Source organism: Bos indicus x Bos taurus, chromosome 19 (genome assembly GCF_003369695.1).
Source record: "Bos indicus x Bos taurus breed Angus x Brahman F1 hybrid chromosome 19, Bos_hybrid_MaternalHap_v2.0, whole genome shotgun sequence".
NCBI classification, from domain to species: Eukaryota; Metazoa; Chordata; class Mammalia; order Artiodactyla; family Bovidae; genus Bos; species Bos indicus x Bos taurus.
This window is the reverse complement of record NC_040094.1, coordinates 7,063,580-7,084,478: the sequence shown is the minus strand read 5'-3', so window position 1 is coordinate 7,084,478 and position 20,899 is coordinate 7,063,580. Positions and strand designations below refer to the sequence as shown.

The window sequence follows — 20,899 nt, the reverse complement described above, 5'->3', positions numbered from 1 at the left end:
TACAGCCACTATGGAGAACAGTGTGGAGATTCCTTAAAAAACTGGAAATAGAACTGCCTTATGATCCAGCAATCCCACTGCTGGGCATACACACTGAGGAAAACCATGCTTTTATTGTTCAGTTTTAGCTCTTTTAAGCTATGTTTTTACTATTCTTGAATTCTTAATTTTGACCCATCCTCAAAGTTCTGTAAACATTGATGGTTGTCATTTAGGTTTAGGAAGAAGAGCTTGATATGTGTTCTTCTCTAGAATGCATGATTTTCTGTGTTTTAAAAGCTTCAATTCATGCAGAAAGCTTGCTTTGTCTTTTATATTCAAGAATTTTGCCTGAGTATACCTAGGCATGTGTTTCATTTGTTTTTAGTGAGCCTTTTTAAAAGGTTATTTATTATTTTGGTTGCCCTGGGTCTTTGCTGCTGCATGCGGGCTTTCTCTAGCTGTGGTGAGTGGGGACTACTCTTCGTTGGGGTCGCGGGCTTTTCATGCAGTGGCTTCTCTTGCTGCCGAGCACGGGCTCTAGGCGTGCAGGCCTCCGTAGCTCAGCACACGGGTACAGTCACTGCAGCTCCTGGGCTCCAGAACATGGCCTCAGAAGTTGTGGCGCATGGGCTTAGTTATTTCCCAGCACGTGGAATCTTCCTGGAGCAGGGATGGAACCTGTGTCCCCTGCATTGGCAGATGAATTCTTATCCACTGGGCCACCAAGGAAGTCTTCAGTTCAGTTCAGTTCAGTTCAGTCGCTCAGTCGTGTCCGACTCTTTGCGACCCCATGAATCGCAGCACGCCAGGCCTCCCTGTCCATCACCAACTCCCGGAGTTCACTAGTGGATCTTCGTAAAGCTTCAAACTAATATTTCTTTAACTCAAAAATGTCTTTTGTCATTTAATTGTTAATTGTGTTCTTCTGGTTTCATTTCCTGCTCTGGAATTCCTATTTTGTATAATTACATCTGTTGGATTCCTTATTTCTTATCTTTTCTCTCATTATTTTCAATTATTGGTTGTTTTCCTGTGAGTCTTCAGAGAGCTCTCAAGTTTTGTTTTGTTTTGTTTTGTTTTTTCAGCTTCATTAATTGATTTTTTTTTTCAGTATAATTTAGGGCATTCAATCCTTCAGCAGGGGGTGAACATGCCAAAGACATTTCTAATTTTCACTCAATCTTTCCAGACCTCAATTATTTCCTTATTCATGATAATCAATCCTCATTTTGGAGATGAACTATCTTCTTGGATCCTATTGCAAACAAGATTTTAAATCTTTTAAAATGTTTGCTCTTTGCTTGTGACATATTTTGGTGCAGTTTACTAGGAAAAGATAAGCAGCGCCGGGAATGGGAACTGACAGAAGAAATATTCGGCAGTACTGTGTAGTGTGACTCTTAGTACTGATGTATCTGTCTTAGATTCCAGGGTTAATTATGGAGTGTTATCCATTTTGGCTCTAGTTTCTAACATATCTTCATGGAGAATATGAGGCATAAATATTATGCAAAAATAGCAATGAGAAAACCTGAGGCAGACTCAAATTGCTCTCATAAGGATGGGACATCCTTGCAACGCAACACCATGTAGCTGGTATGATGATACATTTATTGACGTGGAAAGATGTTTGCCATACACAGTTAGTGCTAAAAGCACATTTTTGAAAACATATGCAGCCTGATCCTATTTTTTTGTGAGAAAAGTAGCATACATATTAGTCATAGTCACAGGCTGGAGAACTGTAATCTTTCTGTTCAAAATGGGGCTTCCCTGATAGCTCAATTGGTAAAAAATCCTCCTGCAATGCAGGAAACCTGAGTAAAGAATCCGCCTACAATGCGGGAGACCTGGGTTCGATCCCTGGGTTGGGAAGGTCCCCTGGAGAAGGGAACAGCTACCCACTCCAGTATTGTGGCTTGGAGAATTCCATGGACTGTATAGTCCATGGGGTTTCAAAGAGTTGGACACGACTGAGCAACTTTCACTTTCACTTTGTGCAAATCAGTTCAATTTGCTAAATCAATACAAACTTGCAGTCAGTAGAGGGCGCAAAGAGAGAGAGAAAGAAGTGAGGTGAAAAAGCTGATGTATGAGTAGGATCAAATTTTTCATAACATAGAGATTATTCTGATTTTCTCTCCATTTGTTTATCAAAGAAAATTTCAAAAGGATCACAGAAGCATAATTGCAGCTTGACTATCATTCTGAAGAATGTTTGGTGTTAGCTAGAGAGTCAAAGTATGTACTTTCAGTGGGTAAGATCAGATCAGATCAGATCAGATCAGTCACTCGGTCGTGTCCGACTCTTTTCGACCCCATGAATCGCAGCAGGCCAGGCCTCCCTGTCCATCACCAACTCCCGGAGTTCACCCAGACTCACGTCCATGGAGTCAGTGATGCCATCCAGCCATCTCAGCCTCTGTCGTCCCTTTCTCCTCCTGCCCGCAATCCCTCCAAGCGTCAAAGTCTTTTCCAATGAGTCAACTCTTCGAATGAGGTGGCCAAAGTACTGGAGTTTCAGCTTTAGCATCATTCCTTCCAAAGAAATCCCACGGCTGATCTCCTTCAGAATGGACTGGTTGGATCTCCTTGCAGTCCAAGGGACTCTCAAGAGTCTTCTCCAACACCACAGTTCAAAAGCATCAATTCTTCATTGCTCAGCCTTCATCACAGTCCAACTCTCACATCCATACATGACCACAGGAAAAACCATAGCCTTGACTAGACGAACTTTGTTGGCAAAGTAATGTCCCTGCTTTTCAATATGCTATCTAGGTTGGTCATAACTTTCCTTCCAAGGAGTAAGCATCTTTTAATTTCATGGCTGCAGTCACCATCTGTAGTAATTTTGGAGCCCAGAAAAATAAAGTCTGACACTGTTTCCACTGTTTCCCCATCTATTTCCCATGAAGTGGTGGGACTGGATGCCATGATCTTCATTTTCTGTAAAGGGAACAGAAAATAATAGAGTGTCTATTTTGTGCCAGGCACTAACATATACATAATACTCAGTAGTATTCTACATAGAACATATTTTGATATTGCAACAGACACTGCAAGCAGATTAACACAGTCTTGATTGGGTTTTGATTAAACAATAAATCTTGGAGATACTGACAAAATCTCACAGCTACAGATCACTTTGTAGTTATTAAATGCTTTCAGATTTACTATTTCTTTTCATACAACATTCTGTAGAACACACTCTTCTTTTAAAGATGAAGGTGGGGTGGTTTCTGGAGGTGTGGCAAGATTAGAGATTCTCTCAGCAAGGTTTTTATGTCTGGGTATGCTGATTTCCTCATGCTGTCTCTCAAATAATCAAGAAATCTTCAGACATAAACAACACCTTGGCCTTATGAAAGAACCTCATGATATTAGCAATAATTAATACCAACATACATCAAAGGATTTGTATTCTCCATTATTTTTTATAGGATTTGACATGATACCTCACATCTCTGACTCTTGGATTAATTAATATAGATTTGGTGGTTTCCAAACGTCAATGTTGTGAGAAGGCTCAAGAGAGGACCCCAGTGACAACTAGAAAGAAAGAGGGGCCCTCGGCCCTATAGCTATAAGGAACTGAATTCTGCTGACAGCCCCACGAGCTTGGAAGAGGATACCAAGACCCAGAAAGGAACACACCCCACTGAGATCCTGATAGCAGGCTTGTGAGAACCCAAGCAGGAAACTCAGGATAGTCTACAATAAATAACCAAACTGATCACGTGGACCACAGCCTTGTCTGATTCAGTGAAACTATGAGCCATACCATGTAGTGCCACCCAAGACAGATGGATCATGGTGCAGAGTTCTGATAAAACGTGGAGAAGGGAATAGTAAACCACTTCATCATTCTTGCCTTGAGAACCCCATGAAAAGGCAAAAAGATATGACACTGAAAGATGAACTCCCCAGGATGGTAGGTGCCCAATGTGCTACTGGAGAAGAGGGGAGAAATAGCTCCAGAAAGAATGAAGAAGCTGAGCCAAAGTGAAAACAACACACAGTTATGGATGTGATGGTGGTAAAACAAAGTCCGATGCTATAAAGAAGAATATTGCATAGGAACCTGGAATGTTAAGTTCATGAATCAACATAAATTGAAAGTGGCCAAACAGGAGATAGCAATGGCACCCCATTCCAGTACTCATGCCTGGAAAATCCCATGGACAGAGGAGCCTGGTGGGCTGCAGTTCATGGGGTTGCAAAGAGTTGGACACAACTGAGCGACTTCACATTCACTTTTGACTTTCCTGCATTGGAGAAGGAAATGGCAACCCACTCCAGTGTTCTTGCCTGGAGAATCCCAGGGATGGCGGAGCCTGGTGGGCTTCTGTCTATGGGGTCACACATAATCGGACATGACTGAAGCGACTTAGTAGCAAACAGGAGATGGCAAGAGTGAACATTGACATTTTTGGAAACAGTGAACTAAAATGGACTGAAATAGGTGAATTTAACTCAGATGACTATTATATCTACTACTGTGGGCAAGAATCCATTAGAAGAAATGGAGTAGCCCTCATAGTCAACAAAGAGTCTGAAATGCAGTGCTTGGATTGAATCTCAAAAGCAACAGAATTATCTATGTTCATTTTCTGTGCAAACTATTTAATATCAGTAATCCAAGTCTATGCCCCAACCACTAATGCCAAAGAAGCTGAATTTGAATGGTTCTATGAAGACCTACAAGACCTTCTAGAACTAACAACAACAACAACAACAACAAAATGTCCTTTTCATCATAGTGGACTGGAAAGCAAAAGTAGGAAGTCAAGAGATACCTTGAGAAACAGGCAAGTTTGGCCGTGGAGGACAAAATGAAGCAGGGCAAAGGCCAACAGAGTTTTGCCAAAGGAACACATGGTCACAGAAAAATCACTCTTCCAAAAACAAAAGAAATGACTCTACACATGTACATTACCAGATCGTCAATACTGAAATCAGACTAACTATATTCTTTGCAGTCAAAGATTGAGAAGCTCTATACAGACAGCTTTGGCATAGTCAATAAAGCAGAAATAGATGTTTTTCTGGAAATCCCTTGCTTTTTCTATGATCCAGCGGATGTTGGCAATTTGATCTCTGGTTCCTCTGCCTTTTCTAAAATCAGCTTGAACATCAGGAAGTTCAAGGTTCACATATTGCTGAAGCCTGGCTTGGAGAATTTTGAGCATTATTTTACTAGCGTGTGAGATAAGTGCAATTGTGTGGTAGTTTGGGCATTCTTTGGCATTGCCTTTCTTTGGGATTGGAATGAAAACTGATCTTTTCCAGTCCTGTGACCACTGCTGAGTTTTCCAAATTTGCTGGCATATTGAGTGCAGCACTTTCACAGCATCATCTTTCAGGATTTGGAATAGTTCAATTGGAATTTCATCGCCTCCACTAGCTTTGTTCGTAGTGATGCTTTCTAAGGCCCACTTGACTTCACATTCCAGGATGTCTGGCTCTAGGTCAGTGATCACACCATTGTGATTATCTGGGTCGTGAAGATCTTTTTTGTACAGTTCTTCTGTGTATTCTTGCCATCTCTTCTTAATACCTACTGCTTCTGTTAGGTCCATACCATTTCTGTGCTTTATCAAGCTCATCTTTGCATGAAATGTTCCTTTGGTATCTCTGATTTTCTTGAAGAGATCTCTAGTCTTTCCCATTCTGTTGTTTTCCTCTATCTCTTTGCATTGATCACTGAAGGAGGCTTTCTTATCTCTTCTTGCTATTCTTTGGAACTCTGCATTCAGATGTTTACATCTTTCCTTTTCTCCTTTGCTTTTCGCTTCTCTTCTTTTCACAGCTATTTGTAAGGCCTCCCCAGACAGCCATTTTGCTTTTTTGCATTTCTTTTCTATGGGAATGGTCTTGATCCCTGTCTCCTGTACAGTGTCACGAACCTCATTCTATAGTTCATCAGGCACTCTATCTATCAGATCTAGGCCCTTAAATCTATTTCTCACTTTCACTGTATAATCATAAGGGATTTGATTTAGGTCATACCTGAATGGTCTAGTGGTTTCCCCTACTTTCTTCAATTTAAGTCTGAATTTGGCAATAAGGAGTTCATGGTCTGAGCCACAGTCAGCTCCTGGTCTTGTTTTTGCTGACTCTATAGAGCTTCTCCATCTTTGGCTGCAAAGAATATAATCAATCTGATTTCGGTGTTGACCATCTGGTGATGTCCATGTATAGAGTCTTCTCTTGTGTTGTTGGAAGAGGGTGTTTGCTATGACTAGTGCATTTTCTTGGCAAAACTCTATTAGTCTTTGCCCTGCTTCATTCCATATTCCAAGGCCAAATTTGCCGATTACTCCAGGTGTTTCTTGACTTCCTACTTTTGCATTCCAGTCCCCTATAATGAAAAGGACATCTTTTTTGGGTGTTAGTTCTAAAAGGTCTTGTAGATCTTCATAGAACCGTTCAACTTCAGCTTCTTCAGCATTACTGGTTGGGGCATAGACTTGGATTACTGTGATATTGAATGGTTTGCCTTGGAAACAAACAGAGATCAATCTGTCGTTTTTGAGATTGCATCCAAGTACTGCATTTTGGACTCTTTTGTTAACCATGATGGCCACACAAATTTCTTGAGAAATTTGTATGCAGGTCAGGAAGCAACAGTTAGAACTGGACATGGAACAACAGACTGGTTCCAAATAGGAAAAGGAGTTCGTCAAGGCTGTATATTGTCACTCTGTTTATTTAACTTATATGCAGAGTACATCATGAGAAACGCTGGACTGCAAAAAACACAAGCTGGAATCAATATTGCCAGGAGAAATATCAATAACCTCAGATGTGCAGATGACACCACCCTTATGGCAGAAAGTGAAGAGGAACTCAAAAGCCTCTTGATGAAAGTGAAAGTGGAGAGTGAAAAAGTTGGCTTAAAGCTCAACTTTCAGAAAACGAAGATCATGGCATCCGGTCCCACCACTTCATGGGAAATAGATAGGGAAACTGTGGAAACAGTGTCAGACTTTATTTTTCTGGGCTCCAAAATCACTACAGATGGTGACTGCAGCCATGAAATTAAAAGATACTTACTCCTTGGAAGGAAAGTTATGACCAACCTAGATAACATATTCAAAAGCAGAGACATTACTTTGCCAACAAAGCTCCGTCTAGTCAAGGCTATGGTTTTTCCTGTGGTCATGTATGGATGTGAGAGTTGGACTGTGAAGAAGGCTGAGCGCCAAAGAATTGATACTTTTGAACTGTGGTGTTGGAGAAGACTCTTGAGAGTCCCTTGGACTGCAAGGAAATCCAACCAGTCCATTCTGAAGGAGATCAGCTCTGGGATTTCTTTGGAGGGAATGATGCTAAAGCAGAAACTCCAGTACTTTGGCCACTTCATGCGAAGAGTTGACTCATTGGAAAAGACTCTGATGCTTGGAGGGATTGTGGGCAGGAGGAGAAGGGGACGACAGAGGATGACATGGCTGGATGGCATCACTGAGTCGATGGATGTGAGTCTGCGTGAACTCTGGGAGTTGGTGATGGACAGGGAGGCCTGGCCTACTGCGATTCATGGGGTCGCAAAGAGTCGGACACGACTGAGCAACTGATCTGATCTGATACGGACAGCTAAAACAAGACCGGGAGCTGACTGTGGCTCAGATTATGAACTCCTTATTGCAAAATTCAGACTTATACTGAGGAAAGTAGAGAAAACCTCTAGACCATTCAGGTATCTTATGATTATACAGTGGAAGTGACAAACAAATTGAAGGGATTAGATCTGATAGACAGAGCACCTGAAGAACTATGGATAGCGATTTGGGACATTGCACAAGATGTTGCGATCAAGACTATCCCTAAGAAAAGGATATTCAAAAGGGAAAAATGGTTGTCTGAGGACGCCTTAGAAAGAGCTGAGAAAAGAAGAGAAGTGAAAGGCAAAGAAGAAAAAGAAAGATATATCCATCTGGATGCAGAGTTCCAAAGAATAGCAAGGAGCCATAAGAAAGTCTTCCTCAGTGATCAATGCAAAGAAATAGAGAAAACAATAGAATGGGAAAGACTAGAGATCTCTTCAAGAAAATTAGAGATACCAAGGGATATTTCATACAAAGATGAACACAATAAAAGAGAGAAATGGTATGGACCTAAAAGAAGCAGAAGATATTCAGAAAGGTGGCAAGAATACATAGAAGAAATATACAAAAGAGATCTTAATGGCCCAGATAATCACGATGGTGTGATCACTCACCAAGGGCCAGATATCCTGGATTGTGAAGTCAAGTGGGCCTTAGGAAGCATCATTACAAACAAAGCCAGTGGAGGTGATTGAATTCCAGCTGAGGTATTTCAAATCCTATAAGACCATACTTTTAATGTGCTGCACTCAATATGCCAGCAAATTTGGAAAACTCAGCAATGGTCACAGGACTGGAAAAGGTTAGTTTTAATTCCAATGCCAAAGACAGGCAATGCCAAAGAATGTTCACACTGCTGCACAATTGCACTTATTTCACATGCTAGCAAGGTCATGATCAAAATTCTCCAACTAGGCTTCAACAGTACATGAACCAAGAACTTCCAGATGTGCAAGCAGGATTTAGAAAAGGCAGAGAAACCAGAGATCAAATTGCCAACATCAGTACAATCATAGAAAAATTAAAAGAATTCCAGAAAAACACCTACTTCTGCTTCACTGACTAAGCCTTTGACTGGGTAGATCACAACAAATTGTGGAAAATTCTTAAAGAGATGCGAATACCAGACCACCTTACGTGCCTCCGAAGAAATCTGTATGCAGGTCAAAAAACAACAGAACTGGACATGGAGCAACAGACAGGTTCCAAATTGGGAAAGGAATACATCAAAGCTGTTTATTACCACCTTGCTTATTTAACTTACATGCAGAGTATATCATGCAAAATGCCAGGCTGGATGAAGAAAAAGGTGGAATGAAGTTTGCCAGGTGAAATAGCAATCACCTTAGATATGCAGATGACACCAACCTTATGGCAGAAAGTAAAGAGGAAATAAAGAGCCTCTTGATGAAAGTGAAAGAGGAGAGTGAAAAAGCTGGCTTAAAACTCAACATTCAAGAAATGAAGATCATGGCATCCAGTCCCATCACTTCATGGCAAATAGATGGGGAAACAATAGAAACAGTGACAGACTTTCTTTTCTTGAGCTCCAAAATCACTGCAGATGGTGACTGCAGCCATGAAATTAAAAGACACTTGCTCCTTGGGAAAAAGCTATGACAAACCTAGACAGCATATTAAAAGCAGAGATATTACTTTGCTGACAAGGATGAGTCTAGTCAAAGCCATGATTTTTCCAGTAGTCATGTATGGATGAGAGAGTTGGACCATAAAGAAAGCTGAGTGGCGTAAAATTGATGCTTTTGAACTGTGGTATTGGAGAAGACTCTTGAGAGTCCCTTGGACTGGAAGGAGATCAAACCAGTCAATCCTAAAGGAAATCAACCCTGAATATTCATTGGAAAGGCTGATGCTGAAACGGAAACTCCGATACTTTGGCCACCTGATGGGAAGAACTTACTCACTGAAAAAAAACCCTGATGCTAGGCAAGGTTGAAGGCAAGAGGAGAAGGGGTTGACAGAGGATGAGATGGTTGGATGGCATCAGCGACTCGATGGACATGAGTTTGAGCAAGCTCCAGGAGTCGGTGATGAACCAAGAAGTCTGGCGTGCTGCAGTCCATGGGGTCGCAAAGAGTAGGACACGACTGAGTGACTGAACTGACCTGAGCTGATTTGGAGAGATGCACTGAAAAAAATATGAAAAATAAAAGCAGTGTGGAGAGGATATGTCCTGTTTCTTGTTTTTGCTCTCAAGTGGTCTCTCTTTTAAAAAATAATCATGATTGTGGATGGTGGTACTCTTGTTCTTTTAAGTACTTATTTAACAAAAGACAGCAAGCTCATAGATACAGAGGACAGATTTGTGTGTGGATTGGGTGTCATAGGTGAACTGGAGCTTTTTTGTTCATTTTGATTTAAATAAATCAAATTGTTCTTTGAAAAAAAAAATTACATCATTTATGCAAAATCTGTCCCATCCGTGTTAACTCTATCCCCAGAGATGCCAGCTGAGATCCACATGGGACCTTTGTCAATGTCTGCTGTGACATGACATTTACTGCTTGCCAATTCTTGGCCCATTCCAATTCCCAGCCATCATTGTTCTGTGATAATTTTCGCAGAGTGCAAGAGGGAACAGGGAGAAGAAAGTCATTCAGGAGGAATTATTCCTAAGGCATCTGGATACAGATGAGATCTCCTCCTATGTGCATGCCATGCAGACTTCATGTAGATACAAAGGGATGGGACTGGGTTCCTAGTGAGAAATATAGTCTCTTCACTTCTGCTTGGTCCATATGGAGCAGTTCCCTGGTTACTTCCCTGGATTTGTGATTGATTGGTTGTGCAAGGGAGGGAGAGGGAAGTCAGCTGAAGGGGCAGCAGCATCCCTTTGTCAAAGGCCCTGGGAGGGGAAGGGCAAAGGGGGTTGAGCAGCACAGGGGAGAGGGATTCATTTCTCTCTACTGACTGCAAACTCCACACTCACAGCTCACATCTCTCAGGAATCTAGAGTCCTCTTTGCCACAGTAGTGGATATTTTCTTCCTGATGCTCTTTGCCATCATGAAGTGAAGTGAATGAAAGTTGCTCAGTCATGTCTGACTCTTTGCGACCCCATGGACTGTAGCCTGCCAGGCTCCTCTGTCCACGGAATTCTCCAGGCAAGAATACTGGAGTGGGTAGCCATTCCCTTCTTTAGGGGATCTTCCCAACCCTGGGATAAAACTCAGGTCTCAGGCATTGCAGGCAGATTTTTTACCATCTGGCCACCAGTGAAGCCCATCATAAGTCTGCTTGTTTCATCCTACATTATCTATCTGTTCTAGGGGCCTGCAGAGGTGGTGTGGAGTCCACAGCTTGGGGAGGTGGGGGAAGATGAATCTGACTGGCCTAGAATCCTGCTTGGGGATGCACCAGTGACTTTTTGCTACTGGTCACTATTTTAGGTATTGATTGAAAAACACAACTGTAAAAAATCTTGTTTTCCTATTTTTTCCTCACATGCATTGATATAGCATTTCTCAGACCACTCTGAAAAGTGTAAGAGGCACCAACTTCTTTCTTAAAGACCTAATTTAAAATGTAATTATTGGGAGGGGGGTTCAGGATTGGGAACACATGTACACCCGTGGTGGATTCATGTTGATGTATGGTAAAAACAATACAATATTGTAAAATAATTAGCCTCCAATTAAAATAAATTTAAAAAAGAAATAAAAAAAGAAAAATTAAAAATAAAACCGTAAATGTGAAGAATTTTTCAGTAGAATGAGTTTGGAATAGTGTACAGGGCAGGGGGAGGACTATTAATTCTCAGCTTTTTCTTCAAGGTGGGTACTCAAAAAAAGTTTGAAATCCTACACCAGTCTCTCCCTCCCCATTCTAATTTTTACCAATCTGAAATTCCCAAGGACACACTATTCTTGATCAGTAATGAATAACATTGGGATCTTAGGCTGCCAAGCTTCTCAGTCAAGCTGTCCAGGAGGCCAGTGATGAGGACTTTTCCCACTCATGTTTAAGTTTCCCGCTCGTGAGATGAGTCCACAGGCACTGCCATCTGTGGCCACCACCCCGTCTGCTTGGCAGGGGCAGCAATGTCTTCGCATGCCCCACTGAGCAAGCCCGCTGTCCTCTGCCCACAGGCATGGTGCCCCCAGGACCACACGAGGCCAGGCTGCTCTGGACTGCCTCAGGGCATTTGAGGGATCCCAGTACTCCATGAAAAAAAGTGGATGATGTTCCTGCTGCTCTCTGAGTCATGCGTCTGAACCTTATGCAGAAATTTCCCTACCTAGGGCACCTGGCTCAGGAGGCTGGCTGGAGAACCAGGCAGTTACAGCCAACCTGGAGGAGAAGAGGAAGAAGAAGGTCAAGATCTATTTCCACAAGAAGCAGCAGCTCATAAGGCTATGGAAACAGGACAAAAAGAACAGAGAAGGAAATTTACAAGTTCCCAGAGATCCTCAATACCCATGGATTCCTACTCTGAGCACTCAATAAAACAGACTGCTTATTCTTTTTTTAAAAAATAAAACCCAAAAACTATCCATGAGCTCTTCAGATAACCTAGTAGCAGGTGCGTGGCATCCCATCCCATCTCTTCATGGCAAATAGATGGGGAAACAGTAGAAATGGTGACAGACTTTATTTTGGGGGGCTCCAAAATCACTGCAGATGGTGACTGCAGCCATGAAATTAAAAGATGCTTGCTCCTTGGAAGAAAAACCATGACAAACCTAGATAGCATATTAAAAAGCAGAGACATTATTTTGCCAACAAATGTCCATCTAGTTGAAGCTATGGTTTTTCCAGTAGTGATGTATGGATGTGAGAGTTGGACTATAAAGAAATCTGAGTGCTAAAAAAGACTCTTGAGAGTCTTGCAAGGAGGTCCATCCAGTCTGTGACTCAAGGAAATCAGTCCTCAATATTGATTGGAAGGACTCATGCTGAAACTGAAACTCCAATACTTTGACCACCTGATGCGAAGAACTGACTCCTTGGAAAAGACCCTGATGCTGGGAAAGATTGAGGGCAGGAGGAGAAGGGGATGACAGAGGATGAGATGGTTGGATGGCATCACCGACTCGATGGACATGAGTTTGAGCAGGCTCCAGGAGTTGGTGAAGGACAGGGAAGCCTGGCATGCTGCAGTGCATGCGGTCACAAAGAGTCAGACACAACTGAGTAACTGAACAGACTGAGATGGGGAAAAGTGGAAACAGTGACAAATTTATTTTCTTGAGCTCAAAAATCACTGCAGACAGTGACTGCAGTCACAAAATTAAAAGATGCTTACTCCTTGGAAGAAAAGCTGTAACAAACCCAGACAGCATATTAAACAGCAGAGACACCACTTTGCAGACAAAGGCCCATAGACTCAAAGCTATAGTGTTTCCTGTAGTCACTTACAGATGTGAGATTTAGGCTACAAAGAAAGCTGAGGGACAAAGAATTGATGCTTTTCCAATTGTGGTGCTGGAGAAGACTCTTGAGAGGCCCTTGGACTGCAAGGATAAAACCAGTCAATCCAAAAGGAAATCAACCCTGAATATTTATTGGAAGGACTGATGCCGTAGCTGAAGCTCCAATACTTTGGCCACCTGATACGAAGAGCTGTCTCATTGGAAAAGACATGATGCTGGGAAAGATTGAAGGCAGGAGGAGAAAGGGATGACAGAAGATGAGATGGTTGGATGGCATCACCGACTCAGTGGACATGACTTTGATTTAACTCCAGGAGCTAGTGAAGGACAGGGAGACCTGGCATGCTTTTAGTCTATGGGGTCACAAAGAGTCTGCTTAGGGACTGAACAATGACGACAATGGGAAAAACATCCTGTTCATTGCTCTAAACCATGTGTTACTGTAAAAACACATAGACCTCACCATTTTAGAAATACCTACCACTTCTTTCAGAGGAGATGTCTCCAAGCCCTGTATTGAAAGGAAATTATTATTTTAAGCTTAAAGAAAGGATCATGAAGTACAGAAAAAGTTGGAATATAGAGATTATCTGTGATGCATTTAAAGAGGAACAGAATGATTCAGGGTGGTTTTTTGAGATGGTCAGACTGCAAAGAAAATACTCTGAGGAAGTCAGGCTTCAATAGTCACAAACTTCAAATGGAAGAGCTAGATTAAATGGTAATCAAGTTCTCTTGTAGCCCTGACAGTATATGCATTCAGGACTTTTTGACATGTCTGTGTAGTTTTACAATTTGTGAATGCTTGTAGCCTTCATGTTTGGGATGTGAAATAATTAATGGGGAAGTTCTGGCCAACTGCAGCTGGAGGGGAGTTGATGGTGGCATACACACACACACACACAAGTATTAGAGCCTATGTTTCCATGCAGCAGAGATTTTTCTCAGCTGAACTCAACATGGAAACTAGTTCATTCTGTTAAAAAAGGGAGGGAGGTATATAAACCAGCCCACCACAGTGCTGGGAGAGCACAGAGGCCACAGCGATGGAATGCCCAGGGTGTAAAAGGAAGTCATAAAGTAGGTAAGCAAAGAGAGAGAGACCGAGTGGGGGGGGAGACCCTTCCTGAAGATAATAAATAACTGGAGAGGAATTCCATAGGCTATACTAGAGGAAAAACTCTTTACAAAAAGTGAAGAGGCTCCCTTATTAATGCCATGTATTCTGTGCAATTACAGATGTAAAACCTGGTAACTTCCTGCACTGACATTCAAGGCCAGGAAACAAGGGAGCCCCAGCACAGAGCAGAACAGAATGGGGCTAAGGAAAGGGTTTGACAGCCCCTGGAGGCCAGAGAACACTGGACCGGACTTGGGCACAGAGGGCCCCCCTCAGGCCCGGCTGGGTCCTTATTAGACCCACAAGGCCTATCTGGGGCAGGGAGTTGAGTCTTTAAGGTTTCCACAGTCTGTTCATTTTAACAAAGTTCCTTGCGTTTATAATGCTCCAGATTAAAGATCTCTTCCAGATATTGGTACAGGGCACTGTACTGTTTGCATAACCTGAATTTTCAGTACGCCCCAAGCTTTGTGTCTGGAGAAAACATGAGAGAACCCTGTCTTCCTCAGGTTGCCTTCAGCAGGCTTCCTTCTCCACTTTGCACTTTTACAGATCCATTCTCATTCCATCCATGGGGAACGCAAAGGCACAAGGCTGAGGGTTACAACTGAGGCACAGGGATGCTAACTGGTTTGTCCAGCGTCACCACATCTGAAACATAGAGCCCACCAACATAAGCTAAAATGTAACTCTTCTGACACCTAGTGCATCCGTCAAGTTTTGCTAAGGGGACTTCCCTGGAGGCCCAGTGCATAACAACCCACCTGCTCAGCTGCAGGGGACACAGCTGAGATCCCTGGTTGGGGAGATAAGCTCTCACATGCCTCAGAGCAACGAAGCCTGTGCGTGGCAACTGCTGAAGACCTCACATTCTGGAGTCCACGCGCCACACGAAAGGTCCCTCATGACACAACAGAAGTCAACAATGAAGGCCTGACGCAGCCAAATAAATAGACTTTTTTTTTTTTTTTTAAGTTTTAAGGTTTAAGGTGCTATACAGGGGACACAAGGATACACTAGGCAAAACCCCGACTCTGGAACTCTCGGGATCTCAGAGGAGATAAACGAGCAGCAACTTCCCACATGACTTGGCTCAGGCTATGTTTGTAAGTCTAGGGCAGTGCCCTCAATCAGGTACAGCTTTGCTCCTCAAGAGACATTTGGCGGTGCCTGAAGACATTTCCGGTTCTCACAACTCCGGAACTGCTACTGGCATCTCGTGGGGAGAGCCAAGAATGCTGCTAAGATTCATCAATAAACAAGACAGCCTCCCACAGCAAAGAGCTACCCAGCCCCAAATGTCCAAAGAGCCTAGGTTGAGAAACCCTAGCATAGAGCAGATTAGGGATACAGTGTAAGGAACTCAACTCTGCCTGGTCCTAAGATGGTGGAGGATTTATCAGGGAAGCAGGTGATGCTTGAAGTATCAGGAAAAATGAGCAAATAGCATCCCAAGTATCCATAAGAACCAACAGGCGAGAGCAACGTGACATAGTCTATTGTACACATATCTATAATTTGATCTAAGCTGAAGGTGACTCTTGAGTGAAGGGGAACCATTGATGGTATTAACCAGAGAGGTGTAGGCTCATGCACTCAATAGTTTGTTAAATTAGTGTTGAGCAGAAGATCTCAAACTTCATGTGGGGTATGAATAAAAAATACAGATTCCAGATCTACCAGCATACACACACATGCACAAATATCCTGATGCAGGAACACAGTAGGTCTAGGGTAGAGCCCTGAAACCAGTACTTTTAATAAGTACTCCGTGCAAGTCTAAAGCAGGTAATCCAGCTCCTCACTGGTATACAGAATATATTTGACAGTGGTAAAATTGCAAACTCAAAGAAAATAAAAAGGAATTTCAGAAAGAGACTAAGTAGACTAATTCTTTTCTTTGTTCTGAACTGGGTGCTTATATAGGAATCTACTGCTTTAGTACAATCACACAGCAGGAGAGCTACTCTTCCTGGATTCTTGAGATGGGAGAAGCACTGAAGAAACGTACACTCCATGTGACACTTTCTGGGCAGTTCTTGGGGGTCCCAATTGCTTCTCCAACTTGAAAAATTCTGTGTCCCCAAACCTTGCAGACACAGCAGTACTTGCTTCCTGTCCCCAAAGAGACTCATCCCTGGGCTTCCCCATCAGTCATACCATGAGAGCTTGGGTAGTTTTGTTAGCTCTTTCCCTTAGTCGTCTCATCTATGTTCTCTGATAATGATATGGGAAATTATAGAAGCCCAAATAGGATTTTTACAATAGAAAGAAAAGAATAGTAAAGAATCTACAAGACAGGACCCTGAGATCTGACAGATGGAACTCTGAGAGGTTGGGTGTCTTGCCCAAGGCCACAAAGAAGAAAAAAGCTTCAAACTCAGATTTCCTGACTTTCAGTTTATGGTTGCTTTCATTGCACAAGAGTGAAGAGTCAGAAATGTTAATTTTGTTGTGGAAGAGATCCAAAACCTTACCCTGTAACCCTGGAAAGAAAGAATGAGTCATATCAGAACTGTAAAGAAAATTTTCCAAACTAAGTTTACCTTAGAAAATAAATAGAAATAAATCAGGGGAGAGAGGCCCCACTGAGACCATGAAGCCCCTCAAGTTAGAAGTCAATCAGAGATGCCAATGGCAGACTTACTGACCGGGCTCTGTGGTCCATTGGAGTTCAAAGTGGACTTGGAGCCCTCAGTGAGGAGGAAAGAAAATGTGTTCTCATTCTTTGGCCGTGTGCTATCTTAGGGTCTTTAGTTTTACCAAGTTTTACAATTGCTTTCACAAAGACAATAATGCCTGTTTCCTATGTAGTTTAAGTAAACAAGAAGGAGACAGAAAGGCACCTTTGTGAAACAAGACTTTAAAATTTTTATCTAAAGAAAGAAAGCGAGAGATCTGTTCTCTGCACTGTTCCATAAGATAAGTTCATTAAGATAAATAGTTCTAGTTTGACCTCAGTTCTGCTTGGCAAATGGCTCCCTTTCCCACCACCCACCCACATCGAGAACATCAAAGTTTTTAAGTGAATAAAAATGTTTCCAAACAGTTTCTTGAACTGATCCTATTCTCATCAATGGGTCACCACAGAGGTTCTGTGGGAAGGTGATTGTATGTTTTTTCTGGCAAAACCAGCTTGTCCAAACCCAGAGTTTATTCTGTTGTGACTGTAAATTCCTATGAGCAACAGAAAGAGTGCATATCATCTGAACACAGAAACGATAATGCACAGGAATTAGGAGGTAATCTTTATTTTTTTTTAACTTTACAATATTGTATTGGTTTTGCCATATATCAACATGAATCTGCCACAGGTATACACATGTTCCCCATCCTGAAGCCTCCTCCCTCCTCCCTCCCCATATCATCCCTCTGGGTCGTCCCAGTGCACCAGCCCCAAGCATCCAGTATCATGCATCGAACCTGGACTGGTGACTTGTTTCACATATGATATTTTACATGTTTCAATGCCATTCTCCCAAATCATCCCACCTTCTCCTTCTCCCACAGAGTCCAAAAGACTGTTCTATACATCAGTGTCTCTTTTGCTGTCTCGTATACAGGGTTATTGTTACCATCTTTCTAAATTCCATATATATGCGTTAGTATACTGTATTGGTGTTTTTCTTTCTGGCTTACTTCACTCTGTATAATAGGCTCCAGTTTCATCCACCTCATTAGAACTGATTCAAATGTATTCTTTTTAATGGCTGAGTAATATTCCATTGTGTATATGTACCACAGCTTTCTTATTCATTCATCTGCTGATGGGCATCTAGGTTGCTTCCATGTCTTGGCTCTTATAAACAGTGCTGCAATGAACAGTGGGGTACACATGTCTCTTTCCCTTCTGTTTTCCTCAGTGTGTATGCCCAGCAGTGGGACTGCTGGGTCACAAGGCAGTTCTATTTCCAGTTTTTTAAGGAATCTCCACACTGTTCTCCATAGTGGCTGTACTAGTTTGCATTCCCACCAACAGTGTAGGAGGGTTCCCTTTTCTCCACACACTCTCCAGCATTTCTTGCTTGTAGACTTTTGGATCGCAGCCATTCTGACTGGCGTGAAATGGTACCTCATTGTGGTTTTGACTTGCATTTCTCTGATAATGAGTGATGTTGAGCATCTTTTCATGTGTTTGTTAGCCATCTGTGTATCTTCTTTGGAGAAATGTCTATTTAGTTCTTTGGCCCATTTTTTGATTGGGTCAAAATCTTTAAACAGGCTTTGGTTCTAGTTTCACCATTTTCCAAATGGTGACTTCCCAAAACAAGTCACTTAATCTCTTCATTTGTATATCAACACTGTCTGACACCTACCTGTTGGATTACTTATGAGTATTAAATAAAAATAAATCTATAAAAAGTATATAACAATATAATATAAAGTAAGTGTTCAATAAATATGTGTTTCTTATTAGGTAAAACCATTGCAGGGTCTACAGGATGCCCACCACCCAAAGAATGCTGGAAAAATGCAAATACTAAATGAATAATTATTTAGTTACAACTAAATAACTAATGTACTTAGCACTAAATATCTGGACACTTTGAAGTAATCCATTTGAATAATATCTCAGTTTTCAAGTTTATATCTGATTTCAGTGTCGAGTCATCCTTTTACTTGTTTACTTACTTGGCAAAAATTTTCCTTACTCATTGACACAATTACTGATACTATCTTTTAGAAACTTACGAGGGATTTTCTAGTTAACCTGATCCTGGTAAATCCCAATGTGAAAGCTTGCTTACACTGAGTGAGGCCCAAAACAGGACATTTCTAAAGAAATCCAGAATGGACTGGGACTGCCTTTATATTTAAGCTTTAACTCATGGGGCAACATAAAATTACCTCTTCGCTTGTCCCTTGGAAGAAAAGCTATGACCAACCTAGATAGCGTATTAAGAAGCAAAGTCATTACTTTGCCAACAAAGGCCCTTCTAGTCAAAGCTATGGTTTTTCCAGTAGTCATGTATGGATGCAAATGTTGAACTATAAAGAAAGCTGAGTGCCAAAGAATTGATGCTTTTGAACTGTGGTGTTGGAGAAGACTCTTGAGAGTCACTCGGACAGCAGGGAGATCAAGCAGTCAGTCCTCAAGGATATCAGTCCTGAATATTCATGGGAAGGACTGATGCTGAAGCTGAAGCTCCAATATTTTGACCACCTGATGCGAAGAACTGACTCATGGGAAAAGACCCTAATTCTGGGAAAGATTGAAGGTGGGAGGAGAAGGGGATGACAGAGGATGAGGTTGGATGGTATCTCCAACTTGATGGACATGAGTTTGAGTAAGCTCTGGGAGTTGGTGATGGACAGGGAAGCCTGGCATGCTGCACTCCATAGGGTCACAAAGAGTTGGACACGACTGAGTGACTGAACTGAACTGAACTGAATTTTAATAACAAAGGCAGTTTCTCTGATTGTAAAGTGTTATGAACATTCTATACTTACTCTTGTATGTTAGTGGTACTTCGGAGAGTGATCATTGGGAGAAATCATTTTCATTCCCAGAAAACATCTATGAGATGCTTTTTTCATGCTAGGCACTGTACAAAAAGAACTGCACAGCTATGTTCTTGTTTTTGAGTAGTTTAAAATTGAATCAATATATTATTTGCTTATCGTCAGTACATTCAAAGTCTTGAGTGAGAATTCTTAAATATTTATTGTTCAGGCAGAAAGCTAGCAATCTCTAATTGTGTATGTGTATTGCATATGTGTCCGTGGTTCTGTTTTCATAAAATGAACTGAATTATAAATTCGATTTTACTTTTAGTGGAAAATTCATCGGTGAGACTATAAAAACATATTTGGCAACTCAGACCATGTGTCACAAATCAGTAGTCAGAGAGGAAGGCCACTTCCTTCGGCATTTGCGTCTCTGTTGGAGAAATGGATAGCTGTGATAAACAAGCTAAGTGTATACCCTCCATGCCCTGCCCTCTGTTTCTGCTGACAATATCACCAAGGCATTAACTACATAGACTTAAAAACCTTACCAACCCCCTCTCTTGACTGTCAAGTTTTACTGATTCTACCATTGTAGTGACTCCCCTCCTGTATGAATTTCTTCATGGACAGAGGAGCCTGGTAGGCTACAGTCCATAGGGTTGCAAAGAGTTGGATATGACTGAAGCGACTTAGCACACACACACGAGCTACATTTATATATAGGCTGTTCCTTCCACAGCCTATCTTCCAGGGGCTTCTCATAGCAGTTTGGTATTCTTTCTTCAGAGAAAAATTACCTGTGGCTTTCCTGTTCTTGGCTGTAAGCTCCCTGACTGCAGAGACCTTGCTTTGCTTACTGGTTTCTATCTGCTCAGCTAGAACATCCAGCAAGCCCCTGGCACCCAAAAGGGTTGCAGTAAATATCAGTGGATCCCAGGCAAGTACTTCACTCAGCTTGGTTTTAGTTTCCTCATCAGTAAAATAAAAATACAAGTACCTGAGACAGGGTCTGTATGTCAGTGGTGCATATTAGATGCTGGATAAGCATTACTGTGCTCTCTCCTCACCAGACTGGACATATTGTATAGGTCAACGCAGAACGAAGCATCCTGGAGTTAGATCTGGGGACAGTGACACCCCTTGCACCCCCATTTCTTTCTCCAAAACCAAGACATAACAAAATCTACCTGTGAAAAGAAACTCAATGCACGTTCCTCTTACTGAGGCACAGAGCTTAAAATCTACAGTTTCATTGTTTGGGAGTCGGGGCCCAAAATGGCATGCCCATCCCTTGCCAATCACTTTAAGACCAGAGCTACACAACTGGGATCTGGAGAATCGGGTCAG

The 20,899-nt window shown here is 42.0% G+C and overlaps 1 non-coding gene across 1 annotated transcript; it reads left to right on the top strand.

Moving 5' to 3' along the window:
• Positions 1 to 11,537: 11,537 nt before the first annotated feature.
• On the top strand, positions 11,538 to 11,622 carry LOC113878633. Its single transcript, XR_003507058.1, has one exon. It is a non-coding gene; the product is annotated as a small nucleolar RNA Z195/SNORD33/SNORD32 family (small nucleolar RNA).
• The last annotated feature ends 9,277 nt before the right edge of the window (positions 11,623 to 20,899 follow it).